Source organism: Barbus barbus, assembly GCF_936440315.1.
Source record: "Barbus barbus genome assembly, chromosome: 7".
NCBI classification, from domain to species: domain Eukaryota; kingdom Metazoa; phylum Chordata; class Actinopteri; order Cypriniformes; family Cyprinidae; genus Barbus; species Barbus barbus.
Window position 1 is genome coordinate 18,700,841 of NC_136735.1, and position 26,475 is coordinate 18,727,315.

At 38.0% G+C, this 26,475-nt stretch overlaps 1 pseudogene across 1 annotated transcript in view; it reads right to left on the reverse strand.

The window, feature by feature from the left end:
• The window catches only part of LOC306872485 (metal transporter CNNM2-like), a 42,615-nt pseudogene extending 16,989 nt beyond the window's left edge, over positions 1–25,626 (reverse strand). Inside the window, exon 1 of the transcript in view lies at positions 24,010–25,626. The product of the transcript in view is annotated as a metal transporter CNNM2-like (transcript). The remainder of the gene's footprint in view (positions 1–24,009) is intronic.
• Between the last annotated feature and the right edge of the window lie 849 nt (positions 25,627–26,475).

Below are 26,475 nucleotides of genomic sequence, written 5' to 3' on the forward strand. Positions count from 1 at the left end.
CACACACCCGGAGCAGTGGGCAGCCAATGCTGAGGCGCCCGGGGAGCAGTTGGGGGGGTCTCACCTCAGTTGTGCTATTGAGGGTGGAGAGAGTGTTGGTTATTCACTCCCCCACCTACAATCCCTGCCGGACCTGATACTCGAACCAACGACTATTGGGTTACAAGTCCAACTCTCTATCCACTAGGCCACGACTTCCCAATTGTATTTATTTTAATTAATATTTAAGAAATTTTAAATAATTAAAAAATTGATTAAAAAATAAATTAGTAAAATAAACATACTTTAGATAAAGTATTTTTCACAAATAAATAAATATTTAATAAAAAATAATTAAAAAGGAAGTAAACACCGTAACCAACAGAGCACTCAGTATTCTGGGAAGTTTGTGTGTATTGGCAAATCATATTTTTTTCAAATAAAGCCAAGGTAACACTCTTTTCTTTACAGCACACAGTGAAAATGACATGAATATGACAGTGGGAAAATCCATAAAGCACAGCATAATTTGAAATCACAAATTTAATGTTTAAAGCATTCAATTTGCACGGACCGACCGTCACAGAGCACGTGATCATGCAGGATACAAATGCACACTTCACAAGATCTCTCAACTGGATTCGACTAAGTTTGCAAGGTTTGTGAAATTAAATGTTCATTAGCCATTCAAAGATTTGATTAAATAATATACTTGCATATTTGCTGAATGCTGACGTTAAACGAGAAAGTATTGTAATGTTTGCCTTTCTATTACTAACAATATAAAAGCAATCGATCGTTATATTGCTTTTTTGTATACATTTTAATCCCTTTGTTTAACAGTTCTATCTGATTATTAGACAGACTTCTATCCGTATTAGACAAAACTGTTAATGACGACAGTAAACAAGAGGGAGAATGTGAGCACTGTGTGCTCAGACGCTGCCGTTCTCATTGCCATCAAAATAAAAGTCCCGCCTCGAATGCATCGGCCAAACAGAAAAACTTATCGTCCGATGCCGATATTTGAAAAATGCCAAATATCGGCCGATATATCGGTCGACCAGTACATTCTAGCATATATTATACCAACAAAACACAATTTAACATATAATAAGTTAGTAAAATATATTTTTGGTAATTTTTGAGACTCTCTTCTAAATCTCAAAAGGAACCCGAGTTACACTAGTTCTTAAGGGTGATTATGTGATATGTGACAATGAAGTTACTTGATAGCAAGGGTTACCAATGTTACCACAGAAAACAACTCCACAAGACAGTGTTTTAATAACTTCAGTCAAGCCTTTGTATGCAAGTGGAAATGAATCACCCTTGAAGAGAGGACGTAAGGGCAAGGGTCAAGGGGTAGTAGAAGCCACAAGACTAAATAAGTGCTCAAGCATTAAATCTCTCTACAAAAAGAGGGGTTTATTCAGGCCACAGTGGAAAAAAAACATGTTTACTTTATGTATTTTCCCTCATAGGTTCCCTTGAGTACACCATATCTCACCCCTTCAAGGAAACAAGGATATTAGCTTCTCCTCTGTTCTCTGTGGGGATTATTTCTCTCCCAAGGTAGAGAAAAAAAGAAAAGATTACAATTTGGTTCCACTATTTGTGAAGTCACAGCTTGAATAAAAGAAATTTTTTAGAAACATGGTGCACTTTAGAAATCTGAGGATTGATATGATTTTCCAGAAAATCACTGCAGGGGTTTCTAATGAATATTTGTTTAAATAAACAGACACAGTCATCATATATGCAACTCCATCGGATGCCAATTCCATAATTTCTGCTGCAGAAATTATACACAGCAGATTTAATATTTCCTTGACACTTATTACATTGAACATTCCGAAGGTGCGTAACATTAGCAAACTTTCCTGGGAAAAAAGGTTGCGTGTTAATAGTGTAGCGATTTGTGAAGCATTGCTCACACAGAAGTCACTTTCAAATCTATTTTGCCCCCAAAAATTCACAGAAAAATAGTAAGTATGATTGTACCTTAATTTTAACTTAGTTACAACAAACATGTGCAGTACAGAACCTAATATCTTGTTTCTCTGAAGGATTAATACATGGCATATAGCATGACCTGAAGAATACAAAGACTTTATTTCAAATTTTATATCTCAATTGCAACTTCATTCCTCATAGCTGTGACTTTATATCTTACAGTATTACTTATTTCCATCTCCATCTCAGAATTACCTCTTTTATTTCTTACTCTGTGGCAGAAACAGGCTTTTATAATATGTGTGCTTTGTATACAGCAGTGGACAGTACTGAGGTATGTTTACCTCATTACTGTACTTAAGTACATTTTCAAGTATTGTATAATTCAGACTATTTTTATTTTGGGAAACTTTTACTTCACTGCATTCCAAAGCATAATATTGTACAATTTACTCCACTACATTTCTTAAAATCATATTGTTCTTTGTTTTTTGAACTGAAGAAATTGCCACCCTGATTTGTGACATCCAGTTCATGTACAACCTGATTCTTTCAAATGAACCTGATGAACTGGCTTAAAAATAACACTTAATGATTCTTTGCGAATTGGACTGATCCGATATCAGCTGTTCTTGAGTCAACAACTCACCGATTCAATGATCTGCTCAAAATCAGACAAAAACTGGGATATCATCAGAGCTTGAATGTACATGTAACTGATACTGCAAAAAAGTTACTACTGCCAAATTTTTGTATTGATTACTGTAAATGAACATCATACTAGGTCATGACAGTCAGTTGTGAACTAAATCTAAAAAAGAGCAAGTAGCCCATTGAAATGCATGAATGTGGGCATGTCTGCATTTGTGTCACAGTATAGGCTATTTTTGGTCAAAACAATGCATCTGACTATTTATCCGTTGCATCCCACTGTGTAGCACTTACTGTAAAATCTCCAATTAACACTCATCCTAACCGTACATTAAGCATCAGATAACCTAATTCACTAAGACGATTACTGAATCAATATAAATCAATATAGGCAACTGCAACATCATGCTAAATTTATATTTTTACTTCATTCATGGTTACATTAGTTTACATTCATCATTATCTTCAGTGCTATCGTCATCAAGGTCATCTCCATGCTCATAAAACAATATTACACATATATTGTGTAAAATTTGGTACAGATAGTAGCTCAGCAGTAATGAGTGGATGTGAGATGGCCCCACAACCGTTCATGAGAACATCTACTGCTCCCCCTCAGCTCTTCTGAGACTCACTGTGTGCTCTTTTCCACCATTTCCAGTTTAAGTCTTGGAATGCAGTTTGTCATATTTTTCCATAGCGTAATTCCCACCATAAATAGTCACGTAAGGCAACAGGGACACTGTCTCAGACAGACAGCGATCAGCCTTCTCAGAAAATATTTTAGTTCTGACAACTACTGGGACCGTGGAAATGAGTGGTGGGACATCACAGAATAAGTGACATGTTCCATAAGAAAGACTTAGTGTATTGCTATCCAAATGTTTGACCCTGAGTTGCCTTTATAACTTTGTAGCCATAGCCTATAAATAGCTTTAATCTACAGATTAGATTTAAATAAATGACAAAAAATATCTGGGTGACTTCAAATCATATATCTATAACTGTAACTATGTAACTATATCAGGCAATTTGACCGTTTTATGACAAGGCAAGGTTAGCTCAGATTGCAAAATAACATGTGGTGCAACTCCCCAAATATTCATGATATTTATGAATTAATAATCATGATACTGTTAAATGTTAGATATTGTTTTCTAAACATTATTTCTTTATCACCAACACTTTTCTTGCCCACAAGATACACTATAACTCACACTGATTAAACTCATTTACAGTGAGGGATCACAGGCCACAATAAACGCTGATTCATTAGAAAGATTCAACATACTGTAGTTATAGTAGAGAAATCTTATTCAGAAAAACCACAGCTAGAAGGAACTAGAGTTACTCTGGAATTAATGCGCCCTGGAGCAAGACTCCCAACCTCTGGCTATTCCAATGGGCACTGTCCTGCAACTGTTCTGGATAAAATGAGCATCTGCTAACTTAATAAAAAAAACTAAAACTAATGTGCTGTTGATTACTAATCAAAGATGAATGCTATGTTAAGTAACATACTAAGCTGTAAACCAAATCCAACTCCGACTATAAAAATGTAGAAAAGAAATCTAAACAAACTCTTTAACCCCCAGAAATGCTGAAGAAATCAGGTCAAGCCTACTATAGATTCTTTTTTTTAAGCAATTTTAAAGTCCCAGTACAAACCCCCACAGTGACTATGAACTCCAGCCAAAACAACCTCCAGATAACACTGCTGCAAATCAGCCTGTTTTCTAAATATAAGCTCCTCAGAGCATGTCACTAAACTTGTTCCTTTCTTCCTGACAAATACAAATGGACTTCGAATAAGACTGATATCATCTGAAGAAAACAAATTTAGCAATTTCGTCTCATGGCTTTGTTGATATAAACCAAACTACAACAGAGTGCAACAGTCAGTTTACTTGCTACACTGACCTCCAAGGACCTTTGTTAAAAATGACCATTTTTTTCTCTCTGCAACTAAACCAACCAACATCATTGTTTCGGTTCGCAATGAAAAACAGTGATCTGTCTGAGATCATTGTGTTACTGGAGACTGAGCTCCGGGTTAATGCTGCTTACAGATTCAGCATCATTAAGGGGCCATTTGAGCACAGACAGACACCGTCACAAGACCTCTCCACTATTTTAAACACCAACCTGGTATTGTTAACCAGCAAGCAGTGCACTACACAGTAAGTGAGTCTCTTTCAGCAAATATTTTAAATAATGCTTGATTCAGTACATTTCTACTCAACATTTTTTAGATTGATCAGCAAAAATGAGCAATGGAGCAATGCCATACTATTGTTACAGAGGAGATAACACTAACAAAGCAACATTTCAAACAACACTGGATGGATTCATCAGGTACATTTCACTACATAGAAAAAAACAATACTACTCCCTTAACTTTTTATCACCATGGGTTTGACTCCCTCATTCCATTCCCAGGATTTGCAGGACTTTGGATAGGCTAATTCAGGAAGCAACATCCTAATAGGTGTCCTTGGAGCACTTATCTAGTGGCAGTCTGTCGGAAAGATGCACTATAAGGAGGTACAGATAAAACTGGCAAAATGAATGAAGATGATGCAAAGTTGCTACAAATAATATTTACAAACTCTATTTAATATGCTGTGTGGATTAATGGATTTGAAAAGTGGATTATATTTTTGCTGTGGTACATTTACACACAGACAAAATTCTAAAATAACAGAAAGATATCACTCCTCGTAAAGCGTTTTAGCGTGTTTAAAACCATTAAAATCACTTTTCTTAAAGGGAAATTGACACTACATCAGAAAAGAAAATTGTATCATCCATTGTCATTTCACTTCCATGTGGTTCCCAATCTGTATGCATTTCTTCTGCTGAACAAAAAAAGATGATATTTTGAAGAATGCTGGTATCCAAACAGCAGTGGAACAAACTTCCACTGTATGAAAAAAAAAAAAAAAAACCTTTTGCATTGCACAGTGGAGTAAACAATAAAATAATTTTCATTCTGAGGTGGAGTATCCCTTGAAAAAAGTTCACATACATTTCTTAATTCTTATTTCTTCCTGTCTTAAGTTACTGGGGTATATTTGTAGCGATAGCCAAAAATACATTGCATGGGTCAAAAGTATTGATTTTCTTTTTTTGCCAAAAATCATTAGGACATTAACTAAAGATCATGTTCCATGAAGATATTTGGTAAACGTCCTACCGTAAATATATCAAAACTTAATTTTTGATTAGTAATATGCATTGCTAAGAACTTCATTTGGACAACAGTAAAGGCAATTTTCTCAATATTTACATTTTTTTTGCACCCTCAGATTCCAGATTTTCAAATAGTCGTTTCTCGGCCAAATATTGTCCAATCCTAACAAACCATACATCAATGGAAATCTTATTTATTCAGATACATCTCAGTTTCGAAAAATTATGACTGGTTTTGTGGTCCAGGGTCACCTATTTACTGACATATTGGGAGTAATATATATTTATTTTTGGGAGGAAAATATATATTTAAATACTTTCTCTCGCAGTTATATCGTCGGGTAATTATACTGTATATAAAACGCGGGCATCAGGGAGCCGTTATTAATATGCGAGGCATTGAAACTGCTTTTGAACGATCCATCGATCGCGTTATAGTTTCACTTCCAAGAGACGCGATCACACAAACTATGTTTACATTATGGCGCAACAGTACTTACCACACATTTCACAAGATCAGATGCTTGTCAGTGGTGCTCAGGATCTGTAAGTCATTTGCCTTCATCCTCATCTCTCCTTACTGAGAGTGAAATCTTATGTACTGTAACAGGCTACCGCTAGCAAGGAGCTAACCATGTCCCTTTAGTGGCTCGCGTTATTTGCTTTCTGTGCCTTTCTGAATACAGACACCAACCCATCCCTGCACGGCCTGGAACATAAAATTTATTTTGTTATTTTCGCTGTTGTCCACGCTTGTTTATTTACATGTTCCGTACAAAACGATGTTCCGTACAGATGCCGTTTTAGCGCCGATTGCTGAATAAATACTTCCAGGTCGTACATAAACTATATATCTGTGTAATCGTCATTTTTCCATCTTTCACCTCCAATCAAGACATAGACCCACCCGCGGTTTGTTTCAGTGTGATTTGAGTAAGTTTGCTAGGTGCGCCCACTGCACTTGAAAATGGACGGTGGGCAAGTTACACTTCAAAACTTCAGCATGGGAGGGAGACAACTAGAGCAGCGAAAATGTACATTTCTATTTAATTTATGTTTCTCACAGTACTAAAGTCTGTACGAAATGAATATCATGTTATCACAAATGGTTAAATGTTCCCTTTTATTGAATAAATGTTTTGAAATTTTAATTTTTAAACGTCGATCGCGGATGATGACCACTTAGCGCCATTCTCACACGCATCTTGATCATTATGTTTAGAAGTTTTCACATTGGTTAATCTTTTTTTATTTTAAAATCAGTGCAAATTGTTTGCCCTTCTTGTCTTCAGAGATATGGAAATGTTATTCACTAATGTTTCACATGGTTGATGCTTAACTCACATGCCATAATTAATATCATGACACAATCATGCCTAACTCGCATGGTCCTTTATTAAAGCAGCAATTAACTTACATTTTAAACAAATAAAAAGGTACTCATCTTTTTTTATTAATTTTAATGATGTTTTCATCATTTAAAATAAATAAACAGCTCACAGTTGAGCAGTTAAATGTCAATTTTCGCCGATGAAATCAAGTTATGCGCGCTGTACGGAACATCATTATAAGCCTGTACGGAACACCGTTAAGCCTTACCATTTTCCGTACACTGGCGGAGGTGGTACTTTTCCCCACTTTTCTCAAAAACTATTGGTCCTAAAGACATCAATCAAAGTGTGGACTGTATAATGGGTATTCCCCCAGAGAAGGATCAAACAAACATGCTTGTCTGTCTCTTGACAACGTCGGAATGGTCGCTGTTGTGCGGCGAATAGCGAAAAGTGTACGGAACATGGTTAGTCTACGTTACCTGCAGAGCTTCTGATGGTTCGGCCGGCTTAGAACAAGGACGGGTTTATGCAAATGTTGGGGGCGTAGTGATCCCGACTGTTGCGTCACAGTCGGTGTTATGTTCTGATTCGCCTGTTTTTCAGTGGTCTTTTTTAATCACGAGATTTACATATGAAGGAGAAAACTATGGTGTTTGAGTTTTTCATTCTATGGCACCTTTAAGTATACCAGTTTAATATACCAAAAGTACAATTGCAGGGTATTATAATTTAGCACAAAAATCTGTAAATATATTTATAGTATACTTAGCATGACATAAATCAATTGAAAAAGCAATTCTCCAGCTTCAACAATAAATTTATAAAGCCAGGGTCAGCTATGACACTGATCATGCAACTTCAATACACGAACCGATGACTCATTTCTGAGTGATTTGTTACAAAAAGTTGAGTCATTTGTTCAGGAATTAGACTTGGTTGTGTGTTTGTTGCTGCATTCAGACAGTGAGACGAACACAAACAGAAAGATGTCTTGTCTGTTTATTTCACTTGCTCTCTCACCACATTCAGTTCCAACTGCAAGCTCACAACTCTACTAAAACTGTTATTTTGCTGTGGCGAAATACATTCAGTAGGGACACTGCCAATGAAGCCAAGTTATGGAGTAGGAAACTGTCAGTTACTGTTCAGTCTGCATGTTGACACTAGTAAACAGAACTATATATTATGAATATCATTAAGTTTCAGCATTTATTTATTTTTAATTGGAATCGGCTCTGAATAAGGACCAGTTCCCAACCTTAGTTCTCATATCCTCATATCCTTTTGTTATGCGTGTCATACTTTACAGTTTTATCTTAAGAATATAAAATAATGCAAAACATAACATGATTTCACTATAACAGATAGCAAGCCACGGAAAAGCAACACAGTGGAGAAGACATCTGAAGGTATCTGTGTTGGACAGAACATTGTTGCTCTCTCTTTCCATCAACTACACAGCAAAAAAAAAACAACAACAACAACAAAAAAAAACTTCAGCATTGATACACCATTCATCCACATAAACAAAATGACAACTGCTCAGCAAATGTGAAAGTGAATGTGACATGACATACGGCCAAGTATGGTGACCCATATTCGGAATTTGTGCTCTGCATTTAACCCATCCAGCCATTTATGCTGCAGCGCCCGAGGAGTAGTTGGGGGTTCAGTGCCTTGCTCAAGGGCACCTAAGTCCTGGTATTGAGGGTGGAGAGAGTGCTGTACGTTCACTCCCCCCACCTACAATTCCTGCCAGACCTGAGACTCGAACCTTTGGATTAGGAGTCTCCAACTCCCTAACCATTAGGCCACGAAATCTAAATGTCTGCTCTGTATTAGAGACATCCTTGTCACAAGGCAAACTCAGCCATGGACGAAAGTGTAAATGCATAGAGTTGAAGTCAAAAGTTTACATACACCTTGCAGAATCTGCAAAATGTTGATTATTTTACCAAGTAAGAGGAATCATACAAAATACATGCTCTTGTTTATTTTGTACTGCCTTGAATAAGATATTTCACATAAAAGATGTTTACATGTAGTCCACAAGAGAAAATAGTTGAATTAATCACTGATGCTCCAGAAGGAAAAGCCATGCATTAAGAGCCAGAGCGTGAAAACTTTTGAACAAAATGAAGATGAGTACATTTTTCTTGTTGTCTAAATATCATATTTTTTCATTTAGTACTGCCCTTCAGAAGCCACAGAAGATACTTCAATATTTTCCAGAAGACAAATTAAGTTAAATTTACCTTGATCTTCAAATTCAAAAAGTTTTCACGCATGGCTTTTCCTTCTGGAGCATCAGTGAGCATTTGAACCTTCTGTAATAGTTGCATATGAGTCCCTCAGTCGTCCTCAGTGTGAAAAGATGGATCTCAAAATCATACAGTCATTGTTTGGAAAGGGTTCAAATCGGGTGTGTCTCACTCATACTGGAAAGTGAAGCTGCGGGCTCTTTGATCGCCCCCTGGTGGCTGGCTGCAGGACAGGTGATAAACCCTGCCCTCTCCATGTAAACGAATGGGACTTGAGTCATAAAAAAAAAAAAAATTACACTTCCAATACAATTTTCCAAAATATGACTTTGGTCATTTAAGATAGTTGTTATCACGCTGATATATGTTCAATTATTCGTTTTTGTGGTAAGTTTGATTTTAGCTAGTAATTTGATGCTATAAAAACGTGGCGTGTTGTTATGGTTGATTGGGTCTGCGGGAGTTTGATTCCGCGGCTCCACCTCACGACTCTACTGCGCAGACTCGGGCTCCAAATGACGTCATTTACTCACAATGGCAGCGGCCATACTGAAATGTATTCGCTTCACTTTTCTATAAATGGAAAGAAGCGGAGACGCGTCGTCCATTTTTTTATACGGTCTATGGTTCAAATACACAAAAATACTGGAAAACCAAAGAATTTGTGGGATCTGAATGATTTTTCTGAAGAACAGCAGACAGATGAACTGTTCAGGACAAACAAGGGACTCATGAACAACTATCAAAAAAAAAAAAAAAAAAAAAAAAAAAAAAAAAAGTCACAGCTGTGGATCATTCAGGTAACAACACAGTATTAAGAATTAAGCGTATGTAAACTTTTGAACGGGGTCATTTTTATAAATTCAACTATGATTTTCTCTTGTAGATTACATGCAAACATCTTTTATGTTAAATATCAGCTCTTAAAGTGTCATTCATGTCAATCAAACAACAAAAGAGAGAAAATCTCTAACTGATCGAGTAAATCACTTTTGTCATTTTAATAAGAAACATATTTAATTTACATAGTGAAGAATATGCTGTCAATATGCTTTATACTAGTGCTGTCAACGTTAACGTGTTAAAGCATGCGATTAAATTAACGCGTTAATATTTTTTTACGCAACAAATATTAGAGAAAGAGCGAGTGTGTCCGAGAGAGAGAGAGCGAGCGACAGTGCGCGAGAGATATGTGATGAGGGTACAGCGAACCAGTGTTACCAGGGTCACGGTTTCCCCGCACAATTGGGCTATTTTGAAATGTCGCGGGAAAAATTACAGAGCCGTGGGTTGCAGTATTTTGGGCTACTTTTATAATGTACCGCGTCCGCCCAAAGTATACACATGTGATCGCAAAAGGAAGTGATTACAAACACTCAATGGTGGTTTAAAGTGAGTTCTGAGTAAAAGTGCTCTATTAATCTCATAAATTGTCTTATGTAGCATGATGCTAATGTTAGCTCTAATGCACCGGCAGAACAGGTCCAATTCTTCTTCATAATGCATTTTGTCATAATATTTCATGTAAGGTCGCAAGAAAATGTTTTGTTGTATTTATTTAGAAATACTTTTGATAATAGTTGGGCAAATGTATACTGGGATTGAAGTGATGTGGCTTGGTAAACGTTTTATTGCCCTATACCTGGGGAAGTCGTGGCCTAATGGTTAGAGAGTTGGACTCGTGATCCAAAGGTTGCGGGTTCGAGTCTCCGGCCGGCAGGAATTGTAGGTGGGGGGAGTGAATGTCCAGCGCTCTCTCCACCCTCAATACCACGACTGAGGTGCCCTTGAGCAAGGCACCGAACCCCCAACTGCATAAAATGGCTGCCCACTGCTCCGGGTGTGTGTGTGTGTGTGTGTGTGTGTGTGTGTGTTCACTACTCACTGCTGTGTGTGTTCACTGCTGTGTGTGTGCACGTTGGATGGGTTAAATGCAGAGCACGAATTCCGAGTATGGGTCACCATACTTGGCTGAATGTCACTTCACTTCACTTCACTAACGGTTGAAAAACAAAAACAAAAGAATAATAAGGATTAAGTTATGTCTCATACCTGGCGGAGGTGTGAAAGGTTATGTTTTCTTATAGTTTGTCATGCATTTCTTTATTTCAATGCATTTACAGGTAATCCTAGTATTTTAAATGTGCGATTAATCATGATTAATTACAGTTCATGACTGTGATTAATGTGATGAAATTTTTTAATCGATTGACAGCACTACTTTATACAATTATGTAGCATTTCTTATTTGTTCTACTGTAGATTTTTGTCCTATTGCTAGTAAATAGTTTCTTATTTAATCACTGACTGTTTACTTGTCTTCAGTGAGCTAGAGTTTTTTGTTTTGTTTTGTATTGTTTTAATTTAGGCTAGTATTAGAAGACAGTATACATATTAGAAGACCATTTTATTTTTGGGCGAATCATACTTTCAAACATGTGAATGTGTATCAGCTATGGTAACCAAGCTACAAATAATAACTGATATAGCAACGAAAACAATTGTGACTGGACACCATTAAGCTTACCTTACCCTTAACATGCAGAAGTTAGTAGTAATAAAAAAAATGTGTGTATATATATATATATATATATATATATATATATATATATATATATATATATATATATAAATAATATTGTCCTATATGTCTATGTCCTATTTAAATTGATTAGTTTTTTCTTACTTTAACTTATTTTTTTCACTTGGTTTTCATTTTTAACTTCTATTCACTTATACATGTAGTTCTGTCCCACGTTTTGTGTCAATTTTTATGTGTGTGTGTGTGTGGTTCAGGTATACCCTATGTCAGGGGTGTCAACCTCAGTTACTGGAGGGCCACATCCCTGCACAGTTTAGATGCAACCCTAATTAAACACACATGGTGCAGCTAATCAAGTCATTAAGGCTGATTTGAAAACTACATGGTATGGGAGTTGGAGCAGGGTTGGAACTTAATTCTGCAGGGCAGCGGCCCTCCAGGAACTGAGTTTGACACCCCTGCCCTATGTTAAAGGGGTGGTTTATGCCTTTTTTCTTTGCTTGATTGTGTTCATGGGGTGCAATATAACATGTCTTAGTGTTTCGTTTGTTAAAAAACACCTTATTTTTCATAAATTTCACCTTTATTATAAGCCGCTTTCTCCTCTATCATTTGAACAACCGGTTGACTTCCTGATTCTATGAAACCACTCCCTCAGAAACAGGCAATGGGCTCTGATTGGTTAGTTGGGCCGGTGTGTTGTGATTGGCTAAACTGCGTACTGCACATTGTCCGGAAACTTCACGCCCATTACCTTTACGGGCGACAGTTGTCAATGGTGTCAATATTGCCGTATCAGTTTGAGCCAGAATCAGACCCAGAAAGCGGTAATGAAGAGAGTCAAGCAGAACCTCCGTAAACACGGCTCTTACAAAACGTTTCTGAATGGTACATTTTTTTATTATTATTATTCTCTCAAAGAATTTCGATACGCTGTTACTTGAAAATGCTACTGCTGTTTGTTAGCTTTTGAGATACGGTTTTCTCCTGATTAAACATTTAATATATAACTGAATACATGTCTGAGTAATTACATAAAAAGTTACGTCATAAAGTATACATGATTGTATACAAAATACATTTACAAAATTAGTACATAATTACAAATTCGGGTCCAAAATGTTTTTTACGCGTTTGTCATAGACACACAAAATAGCCTAACTAACTGGCTACTAAAGCCAGCGTTGGCATTTGTTTACGTCCTTGATAAAACTAAAACATTACGTCTGAAATTATACATGCAAATACATTTAAAATTATTAAATCTTACTTACAGGTTGTAGCCCAACAACTGCTGCCTCTGGTTCTAAAGTTGGAACTGCTCCATGTTTTAGTGATAGTTTCTGGTTTAATCCGGCATTGAACTCGTGTAGATTCTGGAAGCTGTCTTCCGTAAAATGTGCAGCACAGTTACGACTGTAATTGTCAGGAACATAATCAAACATACATTTTAACCACTGTTGACGAACTACAGCGTCCGTAGGAAGCCCGAACACAGAAGACCTGACAGCTGGGTGAAAATAACACTTTTGACGGCATGGCTACAGCTCTCCACTACAACTCTTCCTCTTCGACAAAGCCACAGAACATGGCCTTGCCCCCTTTTTTGCATGTTCTGGGAGGGTTGATGTAAATTTATGGGTTTGTTACGTATAAAACACGGTAAGTATCTCGTTGTAGTCCCATTTGAGTCGTTTTTGTAGGCATTAAACTTCCTGATTTTTAAAAGACGATATCCCCGCTTACATTCAACTTTCAGCGCAGCAACTTTGCAGATACTGTTCATGCACCAACAGCAACATTACACGCTATTTAAAATGAAAAAAGTGAAATCGCAATCAACCACCCCTTTAAAGAAGGCAATATCCAAAACAGTGCTTCCCAAACCTGTCCTGTAGGCCCCCCAGCCCTGCACCTTTTGTATGTCTCCCTAATCTAGCACACCTGATTCCACTCATCAACTCATTAATAGAGACCGCAAGAACTAAATTGGGTGTGTCTGATTAGAGAGACTAAAGCCCTATTCGGACGGGACTAGTTTTACAGGGGGTCGTTAGAGAAATTTGTGTTTCACAGACGTACTTGGTGATTTTAATCCCGTCCGAATCTGCCATGTCTGTGTTTTTCTCACACAACCTCTGTAATAATTCCAGAGCAAATTACCTACTGTTTTTCAGCAAACTCAGTGATCCTTTGAGAAAACTAATCCCGTCCGAATTCGATGTCTGTGATTGCTGGTGATTTTTTTTCACGTGTATCCTTGTGTGTTTTGGCCAACGTGAATTAAACACGGGTTTACTACAAATAAATAACTAAAGTAAAATTAAAGTAACCACACATTAACATGGTTTTGCTATACTAGCTTCACCGTGGTATTTGTGTGATTATGGTAAACAATCCGAATGACTATACGCACGCATACAGAGCGCGTGATCTCTGAAACGCCCAGATGTCCAAAACAGCCCCTCCCACCTCTGTAATAAACACAGAGATGTTAGTCCCGTCTGAATTGATACATGAAAAATCACAGACGTCAGGTGATAAGAATCGAAACTAGTCTTGTTTGAGAAAAGGTCTTTGTATAGCCCTATTCGGACAGAAGGCTGCATCCTTCGGAGGTCGCATTTACAGGCTGCATACGTCATAAAGAAGATCTCATTTTAGAATATTGACAATTATAAATTTGACCATTATTCTTAATTAAGCGTAAATTGTTGTAATATGCTTATAAGTCAAAAATATAATGCTCAGTTAACTGAAATAACCAGACTTGATGACCTACGCAGCCTGCAAATGTGACCTCCGGAGGATGCAGCCTTCCATTTGAGAAATGGCCAATATATGCAGGCCAGGGGAACCTCCAGGACAGGTTTGGGAAGCACTGATCCAAAATCCTTGTCGGGACATTTTTGGTCCCCGTGAGGAAAACAGTTTATAAATCATATAGAATTAAGTTTTCTGTGAGGGGTACATTTAGGTGTATGGTAAGGTAACAGATAATATAGTTTGTACACTATAAATTATGTATATGTGTGTGTGTGTCACATCACTATTTAGGTGACCTGATAAAAGCTGAAAGGTATTGAAACATTTAATTTCTGGTTACCAATTAAACACCTAAATATTCACTGTTGAAAAAAAAAAAAAAAAAAAAAAAAAAAAAAAAATCACACTGATTTTAATTTAATGTTGAAAAATAGACTTGTTACATGTTATTTGTTAACAACCTACAGTGTGCTTTTTTTGTGTAGTGGTTCCAGTTTTAATATTGTCAATCATGTTGGGGGCTATTTTCATGATGGCCTTTAAAACTACAGGCAAGAACTGGCTGTAAATACAATAAATGCAAAAGTCATCCACAACCACACATTTTTTGGGGCCTCACATGATAAACTGCTTAATGCAAGTTATTTAAGTTTAGTCATGTCTTTAGCTGACACTAGCGCTGTATTTTATAAACTTCCATGGCAGCACCCGTTTTGGCATGGCTGTTTTTCCTCTCACTAAGAGAGTGAACTGCTTACTGCAATCAATGATGCCAGCCCAGAGCTCCTCTGGTTGGAAGACTTCCATGCCAGAGCATTAGGCAAGGGTTTGTGTCCCTTGTAATTTACGACATTGAGGGAAACGGGCAAAAGGACAATATGGGGGGGAGGGGGCATGGCACGGAAGGCTTGGGAATGCCAGGGGGCAGTTTTGAAACCCAAGTGGCTTCTGCGGCTCTGAATGTGTTGTGAGGTAGATGGTACAGAGAAAGAGGGAGAAAGGCAGAGGAACGAGAGTTAATACTTGAAAGAGAAGTGTTATGCTGAATTCGCTTGATCTTTAATTACAGTAAAGAAGGTGAAGGAATTTTCTTTCCAGGAATTTAAGTACAATGGCAGACTTGAATTTAGGCAAAAGCATAAAGGGAGTCTCAAAAGACTGCATTAGTGACATAATATTCCTTTGATCTTCACAAATATTAATGATATGTGAAAACTAAAATAAAATTGGTTAAAATCTCAAAATAGCTACACAAAATCCTTATTACCTAAAACCTGATCACTTTGAACAATTTGTCTCCCAAAATATCACAAACTGTCACAAACGTATTTCTGGAAAGCACATGTTTCCATTTTTGTATTTGTTTGTTTGATTCTGAAGGGTTTCCAGTTTCATGTGGAGACAGATTAATGAGTGAGCATACGAGCAGATGTCTGAATCAGAGAACAATCTGATTGCGTAATAGTCAGGAAACATAAAAGACCATTACTCAGCACTCAGTGTTTGATTTGACTAAGACTCAACCTAACCCTATTAGAAGTGATTGAAACTTCTAAATAAAGAATTTTGTTGAAACACTCATCCATTGAGTGCAACATCAATATAAGCTTGATATCTTTGCTGAAATGAGCCACAGCAGAGGGTAGAAATGTTAGATCAGACAGATTTTGTGGAGGTACTCCGGCTGCACTGGCACTACTCAATTGTTTTACTAATCGGTTTTAAGGCCATTTCATGTTCATGTACCAGAATTTGAGGAATGTAGGCCATTTGAAAAGCCACGTCTTAGCATGCGCTTTGCGCTGCACACATGGAATGACAATGGAGTGAATGCTCACTAACATTTAACCCTGACAGAACTGACTACTACTGCCGATAGCCTGACAAAATCAAAATAATGCATCACAACAGCACTTCAGTTCTTTCTTATTTCATTCTAGCACTCATATTCTATGAGTATATGAATTTAGCTGTCAAAACCTTTTAAACATACCATACACATATTATATTTACAAACACACACACAAACACCTATAATGTGATATAGGTGTGGGTGATTGACTTCTTTTGACAAATATGAATAAAATAATATTTTATATAATTTCATTTCATACTCATGTTATTCAAATTGTATTAATGTAACATGTTTTGTTTAACAATTTCCCTTAAAAAACATTAAATCTTAAAGTTATAAAAGATGTACATAAAGAAGCAAATCACAAACAATGGTACAAATAACATAAATCAAAGTTCCAAATGCTAAAGTGGCCCAAATCCGACTTTTTTGCCAAAATGTGACCCATATCTGATTTTCTTATGACAGCACAAATCCGAGTTTTTCAAATCAGGCCCAGGCCACTTTGATATGTGGTCCTAAATCAGATACATAGCCGATGTTTTGCAATGCAACTTCAGTCTGAACGGCCATGTGGCATTTCATGCGATTTTTACGTCATTGACATGCGACAGACATCACAATTCTGCGCTGGAAGAGGCGGGAAGATTAAAATCACAATGACAGACAATATATAGACAATAATATCACTTCGTTATTTAGGCTCCAATTGCACATTAACTTAAAAATTGCTAAACACACGCTAACACGAGCAGCATCCATTTTTATTTCCGCAAACACAGTGTTCTTCTGCGCATGCGGGTCACTTCAGGGCTGTATACGGTTCACACATGAGACTGATGGCAGTCGCATTTAAATGACAATGTGAACAACAGCGCAAATTTTTTTTCGGATTTCAGCAAAATATTTGATCTGAGCATTAAGACCTGCAGTGTGAACTAAGTCCTATATGGGCCTATATGTAGGACCTTTGTTCATCTTCAGAACACAAATTAAGATATTTTTGATGAAATCCGAGAGCTTTCTGATCCTACATAGACAGCAATGCAACTGACACGTTCAAGGCCCGGAAATGTAGTAAGTACATCGATAAACTAGTCCATGTGACATCAGTGGATCAACCGTAATTTCATGAAGCTACAAGAATACTTTTTGTGCGTAAAGAAAACAAAAATAACTTTATTCAACAATTTCTTCTCTTCCCTGTCAGTCTTTGCAGAGCATTCACAAGAGTATCACAACGCATGAGCCGGCGTTCTGACATAGAACGCAGATGTGCTGTACCTTGTTTACAAACATAAAAAGACACACGCTGTACATAAAACAGTCTTCCTAAACATGTTTCAAGATTTCGACAGAGAAGATGACTTACAATTTTTTGCCCAGCCTTACTTATTTGAACCAGAATATACAGATGATGAACTAAGAGCGATGTACGTCAGAACGCCAGCTCCTGTGTCAGCAGCATCACACGCATAGATCATGGCACTTTCGTGAACGTGTGTCGAAAATTGATACCAAGAGAATACATTTTTGAATAAAGTTATTTTTGTGCACAAAAAGTATTCTTGTAACTTCTTAAAATTACGGTTGAACCCCTGATGTCACAGACTATTGTAACGATGTCCTTACTACCTTTCTACCTTAATTTGTGTTCCGAAGATGAACGGAGGTCTTACGGGTTTGGAAAAATATGAGGGTGAGTAATTAACGTAGATTTTTCATTTTTGGGTGAACTGTCCCTTTAAATTGTTATATATACGTCATACTGTATTCCAGCTGTAATTTAACAGTAGAAATTATGGGCCCTATCATACATCCAGCGGGACCAGCGCAATGCGGCGCCAGGTGCGATGCAAGTGTTTTTTGCTAGTTTCAGCCTGATGGAGTTATCATTTTCACGTCCTGCACCACATTGTTTTAAATAGCAAATGCATTTGCGCCCATTTGTGCGCGCTGGTCTGAAAATGAGGTGTGTTCAGGCACATCGTTGGCGCTTTGCTATTTTGAGGCAACTGAAATAGACTGCGTCATTGACCAACTAAAACCTGGTCTAAAGTCAACGGCGCAGTATTTTTTGTTATTTAAAGAGCACGTTATTAATATGCACCTATAGGCGGATCCACAATGCGCATACACTCAGCTTATTACACACACAAGGACGTGCAGCAGCATACAAACAGGCCAAATATTGAAAATGAAAGGATTACATTGTAAAAGATTATTATTGTGTAGGCTACATAGGCTAAATATAAAAATGCCTACATGACCTAATGGATAGTCTTTGCATGTATGAATTAAGCTACCCATTTTCTCTCGCAGGAGCAGGTCCGATTCCACTCTGGAGAAGTGTTCAGTCTTTGCGCTTGTAAATAAATTCCGCCGTGTAAATAGCGAATGGTGTGAGCGCAACTGGCTCTTAAAGGGAATGGGAGATGAGACTCTGATTGGTTTATTGCCAGTTATGCCCAAAACACACCCATTACTCATTAAGAGAACAGGGACAACCCTTTTAGACCATGCGCCGGGCGCGCCAACTGTTTGGATTCAGTGTGGATTCAGACGCGCACTAAGTGCACCTGCGCCATGCGCTTCAGACCATGCACTTAGATCGTTAAAATAGGGCCCATAATATGTAATGGTGTCTTGATTTGGTTTGATGCACGATGCCAATCTCAAGATACTGTGAACAAAGCCAAGATATAGTTACAATGTTTTTTTAATTATTACTTCTAACACATATGGTAAACAGTTAACAAAAAGTACTGCTCATTAAATGCTAAATATAGTATTACATGGAGGTGAACTTGAATAAGCTTGGACTTGGTCCTGTTCTCTAATGCACAGGACAATGATGATGACACCAGAATAGAAATATTAATTATTCTGCTTAGATAAAAATACAGAATCACATTAGAGAAATGCTAGCACGCTGTACCTGAATACATATATTTAAAAAATTAATTGAATTTATTGATAATAATTAATACACATAGAAGCTCAAATGTGTGACTTTTTGAGTTTATCATATTTGATGTGCCACTGCCATATTTGATGCTGAATTAAAACTGCAGGGTGAACTGTACACACTATGTTTTGTTGCTATCCATGATACATATTACATTTCTGTATTGCAATATATTGACATAACGTATTGTTACACCTCTAGTAATACAGTATATCTGTAAGAGTCTAAGTGTGAAACTATACTGTGCTCAAAGGGGGATCCCACTCACTGCATCCAGCACAGTTCCTGCCAATATGACGCCACGTAATCCCTACAAGCAAGTCTTACCAAAAATTCGCTCCAGCATCTCAGCAGAAATCACTGGTCGATTGCTTATCAGATGCTTATCAAACTTGAAGATGCAGTATGCCACAAAAATGAACCTGATTTCATTCAAGAGAATGTTGATTGGATTAAATATAATAGTCAAAGAAGCAGGGACGTCCTCTATTATGATATATATAATGCAGCCTTAACTAGGCCAAGTGAAGTGAAAAAGAATTCCCATGTTAAAACAAGAAGGAAAGGAGGTTGCTGAATCTGAATTAAGCATAGATTGGCCTACATTAGCGAGTGGATTGGTTCAATACGTGCAAGAACTCATGTGAACCACCTTGTGTTACAAAAATACAGCAATTGCTGTACTGTAAATGAATTACAGTGGATTATGACACCTATAGATGACACTACCGATAATGAGCCCAGTGATAAGTGATATGCAGGCTGATTTTTTATCTTTTTATGGAGTCCTGGATATTTGTGATATACAGTATTTTGAATATATAACAGCAAAAATATGTGAGAAGATGAAGTCAGTCTTTATTATAGATATCTATAATGACAGAAACTTAATTGCAAAACAGATGCTGATACAGATGAGCATGGAGTCTCTCGCTAAAAAAGAACTGAAGGCCAAGAGTTCATCTGCATGATTTAAGAAGATAACAGATCTTCTTATCACGCATAAATTAATGGATTGATCGCCTCAAGTAGGTGATAATGATGCCGGCACTGAACTAAGTTGTACTCAAGGGTTAGTAAGTTCAGGAGAATTAGGCTCTAATTTCATGACCTTTGTCTTTGTGTACTTTGTTCTGTCGGTTTGCAGTACAAATGGTTTTCTACATTCTTCTGCAGCTGAATGAGTTTGATGAAGCAAGTGCTACAAAGAGGACAGTACCCTGTTCTTGTACTAGATTAAGCACTAGGAACTGGACAGGATGCTTGATTAAATGCATCAAAAGTGTTGGTCAATCGGGATGCGGTTTTGCGTACATGTGCACAGTTTTTAAATGTAGCATGCACTAAATTGACATACTTGACTCCTTACTTCCTCTATTGCAGCTTGTCAGAGGTGCAAGTATAAATAGTTTTTACATTATTTGTACTCAGTGTAAGTAGTATTTATTGCTATTGGTGGTACTTACTCTGCCTATTTCTTGTCTTTTTCTTAAACCCTTTTTTTTTACTGTGAAACTCAAAAGAAAGTGAAAATTTCCTTTCCTTTCTGAATCTCAATTTCAAATAAACTTTGTTTCTTAAATTTTTAATTTAAAGTTCTCATGTATTATATATTTTAGTGTTAGACTGGTTACAATAAAGGTTTTCCTTTTTTTACCTGACTGTGAGTGTTAATTTTTTAGCAAACTGTATGAAAACCAATGGGAGTCAGTTGGACCATGAAAGAAAAGTTGTGACAAAATGTGCACAGTCTTTCTAAATCATATTTAACAATACTGATTTTTCTATTCCATGACCAACTGGTACATATTTTACAAGGTGGCTAATTTAGTATGAATTCGAACAGCCTCACTCGTACGATTTTGCATGATTTCTGTGAGGGGTATGTTTAAGGGTGGGGTTAGGTGGTCATTTGTACGAATTTCTACAAATTTGCACCTCGTAAAATATGTATGATTTTTCACAAAACATACAAATTCTTATGAATGAGGTCGTACAAATTCATACAAATTAAAGATTGGGAGAGAGATTGGGCTGGATTTTTTTTAGGCTGGCTAGTTGGGCCAATAGTTTTTACTTGTCAACTCACTGGCCTATTATTTAAGCAAGGCATTTTTATAATTGGTAGAAATATTAATATTTTTAATAGCAGCACTGGCGCAAAAGGGAAAGTTTGTTAACTGTCTCACATTGATCCTGGACCAGCAGTCCATCGTTATAGCCTTTAATAAGTATTTTATCACAATTTCCCGCAAATAGAAAAAAACACCTCTGTCATAGGATATATTCCTACAAATAAACATCATGTACTAGCATACTACGAGAGAGAAAAAATACACACTCGACTCAACATGTAAGAATCTTTGCAGCAACAAATGCCTCCTGAACTACACCACCTTGGGTTAAGCCCAGATGATGAACAATGCCATTCTCATTAAACATAAAACTGCTGTTTGGCAGGGGTCCCTTTATGACACCTAATTATTTCAATCATAAAGAAACTAGTCTGTAGCTCCAGGAATTTTAAGGCTGACCTTCAAGGTCATGATTGCAGTCAGAAGCCCTTCTCATTTGGACCCCTAATTAGTTGACCATTACAAGACAACTGAGTCAATTTTCCTCTGAAACATGGTGGATGATACTCAATTCTGACAAAGTTATCATGTAAGTCAGCAGCAGAAATAATAAAAAAGCAACTTTTGCCACTCAAAAAGCAACATCAAAGAAAAACAAATTACAGTTTGAAGGTGTGCTTGGCAGGATTGATGTATTTTGTTCCTACTTTGGATGGCTGTGCAGCTCCACAAGAGGCATTAGATTAATTAACACTGACTTACAATACAAAGCACTTTGAACTGAGAGAGTGCTCGAACCACAGCCAGATTGACGTGAAACTTTGTGCCCACTCCCCTAATCAGTCATTAGAATACCAACAGCCAATGGTGAGTTTCCTCTGGAGAGCAGCCAAGAACAAAAGAGTCACAATCATAGCCAAGGTTGCTAAAATTCTTATATTCTTGTGGCAATCATGAAGGACTTCTACAAGAACAGGAAATTAAAAAAATTCAAATTTGAAAATGATATGATCAAATACACTAATATAGTTCATTTTGATATGGTTTAACTTTAATTCAAATATCAGACTTGCATAGGTGGGCATGGTGTCATAAAACCTACTTCTAATGCAAAATGATAATGTAAGCAGTTCTTAAGTTTAGTCTGTACATTAGAGTCTGATTCACACCATACAACTGCAAATTTACTCGTATGTTCTAAGTTTGGGGGAACATGCTGTTAAATACAGTTTCCCATATTTTCTTTACACCAAAATAATGACCTTTTAAAACTACTTTCTAAATCCTAAATTCTTTTTCGACTACTTAGAAAATGTGCATCAAGATTCTCACCATTTTACCTACATAACGCAAAATACAGATTGTTGAAGTGGCATGTTATTTCATGCATTATGAAGTATTACACCTAATAACCCCCCTGAGTCATCCTTTAGCAACTGTGAGTACACCTGCAGTGTATTTCCATTGCATCACTACATTCTCACCTCTGTCGCAAGCATTAACCCTTAGCTATGTGAGGGCACATCAAGATACCGCACTTAGTACAAACACTTCCCTGCACTCAGGCATATTATAATGTGTTTGCAGGGTCCTGGGGGCAGCAAGTGAGGGTCAAATAAAGCTCCAAATAGTTTTAAATAGTGTAGGAACACTCAAGAAGAAGCAAACAGTGGGTATGGAGAGAAAGCATTTAGCAAACTCTGAAATGGATAAACTAGACTGTGTCTAAAGTTCACATTATTTAAAATTACTACAAATTATTTCCATCAGTTTGACATAATAATTTGAAATTCAATTCAAAATGTCTAAAAAATTGCAATATATATATATATTTCTGCAAGTTGTAGGCTACTGTATGTTTGGCACCACTGATTTTCCTCAAAACGTTAAGGCAACATTTAAACGTTACGTTTTATCCCAATTTTAGGCAGTTTAAATCATTATAGGTGATAAAAAGGGGAAAGACAAGATTTTAAAGGATAACAAGGGATGAACATGACAATGAGGGGCATATCATATGTATACTCATATAGCATTATTATTTTAATCAATAAAATAAATATAATATAAATAAGAACACCTTTCCTTACTGAAATGAAAGAATGAACTACGTTGCCTGCCAAATCAATGTTTAGATATCCGAATAGACATAAATTGGTAATAAACAGCTCAAATTCACTTTTTTAAAGAATAAGCAATGTTGCGTCTGTAAATCTGAATGAAATCTAACTCTTTTAGTCGTGCGTAATAACTGGTGCGTAAAAGGCACGCGACTGCTTTGAAATATGACAGATACATAACTTGTCTCGTTTTCATATAACAATAAAACTTTTATGCAATGTTGCCTAGTATAGCCTAGTAAGAAAACATTCAATGCAACCAACATTGTCAGCTCGCGCAAGTCAAAGACTCTCTCTCTCTCGATCTCACCTTTCTTGAACTCCTCCAGCATAGCGTCGAGTTTGGTGTCGTTGAAGACGAAATGCAAGGGATGGCTGTAGAACTTGGTTATCGTCTTCAGCGGGGTGCAGTCGTCGGGATCCACAAACGCAAGGTCCTTGACGAACAGCAGGTCCACGATGTTGGACCTTTCGCCCTCGAACACCGGGATGCGCGTGTAGCCGCTCTCCATGATCTCGCTCATGGAGTTGAAATCGAGCGCGGCGTCGCCGGCGATCATGAAGCAATCGCGCAACGGGGTCATGACATCTTCCACGGTCTTAGTCCTCAACTCCAGCGCGCCCTGAATGATGTTCAGCTCCTCTTTCACCAAGTCATTATAGGGATCCGTGACCCTCAACATCTCCAAGAGCTTCTCTCGGTTGTACACCGTGCCAATCTCCTGTCCGAGGAGATAGTCGAGCAGTTTACTTACCGGATAGGACGCGGGGAAAGTGAGCAGCATGAAGAATTTGGTCAAGAAGATTGTATTCGCACCCACAGCAAGACCGTGTCGCGAACATATCGCTTGAGGCACAATCTCTCCAAATATGACGATGCCGATGGTGGACATCACCACAGCTATCAATCCAGAGCCGGCGATATCATCCAACAGGATGGTCAAGGTGGTGTTGACCAGAACATTCCCCAGAAGAAGCGAGCACAGCAGGTAGTTTCCCTGGCTCCTGACGGGCTCGATCTTCCTGGCGTAGTTCTTTTCCTTTTCCGTCCCGCAGTTCTGGACGATCTGCAGCTCCATGGGATCCAGCGCCATCAGACCCAAGTTCAAGCCGCTAAACATGCCCGAGAGGCAGAGCAACATGGAAATGAAGATGACCTGGAGCCAGAAAGGGAGCAGGAACTTCTTCTCCTCCACCACGATCACTTTGGTGTCCTCTCCATCGTGATAGATCCACGTGTTCTCCGTCCACGGGTCGTGCGCGCCCGCCGCAGCAGGAGGTGTGGAGGTGGCGATGCACAGGTAGTAAGCTTTGCTCCTCTCAGTCTTTCGCAGAGGCTTGACCTCGATCTCCACGATGCCAGACGTCTTGCGGTTTAGAATGATGTTGGGCAGGATGAGAATGTCCGAGGTCCTGATGCCACAGGGGTGCAAGCCCGACGTGTCCTCCTGACTCTTGTTGTCCCCTGAGGAGCTGTCGATGGTGCCAATCACTCGGCTCCTCTCGTGCTCCGTGAAGGCGATTTTGGACCACGTCTCGTTGTTGATGTTTTGCCCGTACACCCTCAATCTCACCCGAGACCTCTCGCTGACCCGCAGATAGCCCCTGTCCATGAAGGAAATGTCGTCCGTGTCCTCCAGTCTCAGCCCGATGATGACCGTCTCCTCTCCCCCTCCTTCCTTGCCACTTGTGGGAGTAATTAAATAACTGCTTACAGTTAAGAAAATCAGAGTAAAGGCTCGGACCCGGCTAAGTGACGCCATTTTTTGAGGGGGTACTGGAACCGACGGTTCTGCCATGTTGATAATGGACAGCCTCTTGAATGAAAGGGCTTTTAAAAATCAGAGCCAATCCGGCTTCATCTCCGCTGCGCGTCGCCTTGACTTGTGCATCAGGTCTCGCTGAGTCCCGCTACGCGGCTGAAACTGATCACACTCCAGCGAGAGCAGCGCGAGCTTGTGCCTCCGCTGATGTCTCGGTGACAGGCGAGCAGAGCAGCCAATCCAGAGGCGCAGCTGGGCGGGGGGCGGGGCTTGCGCTGCGCGGACAGCCAATGAGCTCCGTAAATAGTCGCACTTAATGCAAATGAGAGCAAACAGAAGTTTCCTCATGACTGTTTTTGGTGTTTTGAGAGGGATCTTCGCTGACAGCATCTTTGAATAGTGCCAAGATTCACACGAAATGCAGTAATAACAAGATAATTGTTTCTTCGCGTATAGGGACGACCTGTGGACTTCTGGGAAATCAAATTAAATCAGTCTTTTCACTAGTTTATTTAATTGGTCTACTTAATGTACAAAAATGGAAGCATCTTAGGAGAATTCTTGTGTCTGACTCTGAATATGTCCGATAGCACTCTATCGTGCAAATGACATAAGACATATAACGTATCCTAAATTACATCACTTGAATAGTTTGGATCACAATATGTAACTTATGTCCTATATATATCCTATATCCTATTCTGCTAAACATACCCAAACTCAGGGACCCACATGTCCAAAGCCCACTGCACCACATATCATGCAAGTCGTCATATTTATTTTGGATTTTAATAGTTTGACATTAAATGTTTGGGTCTGGGACAAGGGAAAAACAAAATCTATATTACAAAAGTAAAATAAAGTAAATAATTGTAGAAAAATATGACAACGGCATGATAAAAGGTTAAAGGACATAAGTACTCATTGTTGAATACACACCCAGAAACTCAGCCCTCATGCAGTCATCCTAAAGAAAAGAACAGAGCTATAAATTTATCGTGACTACACAAAAA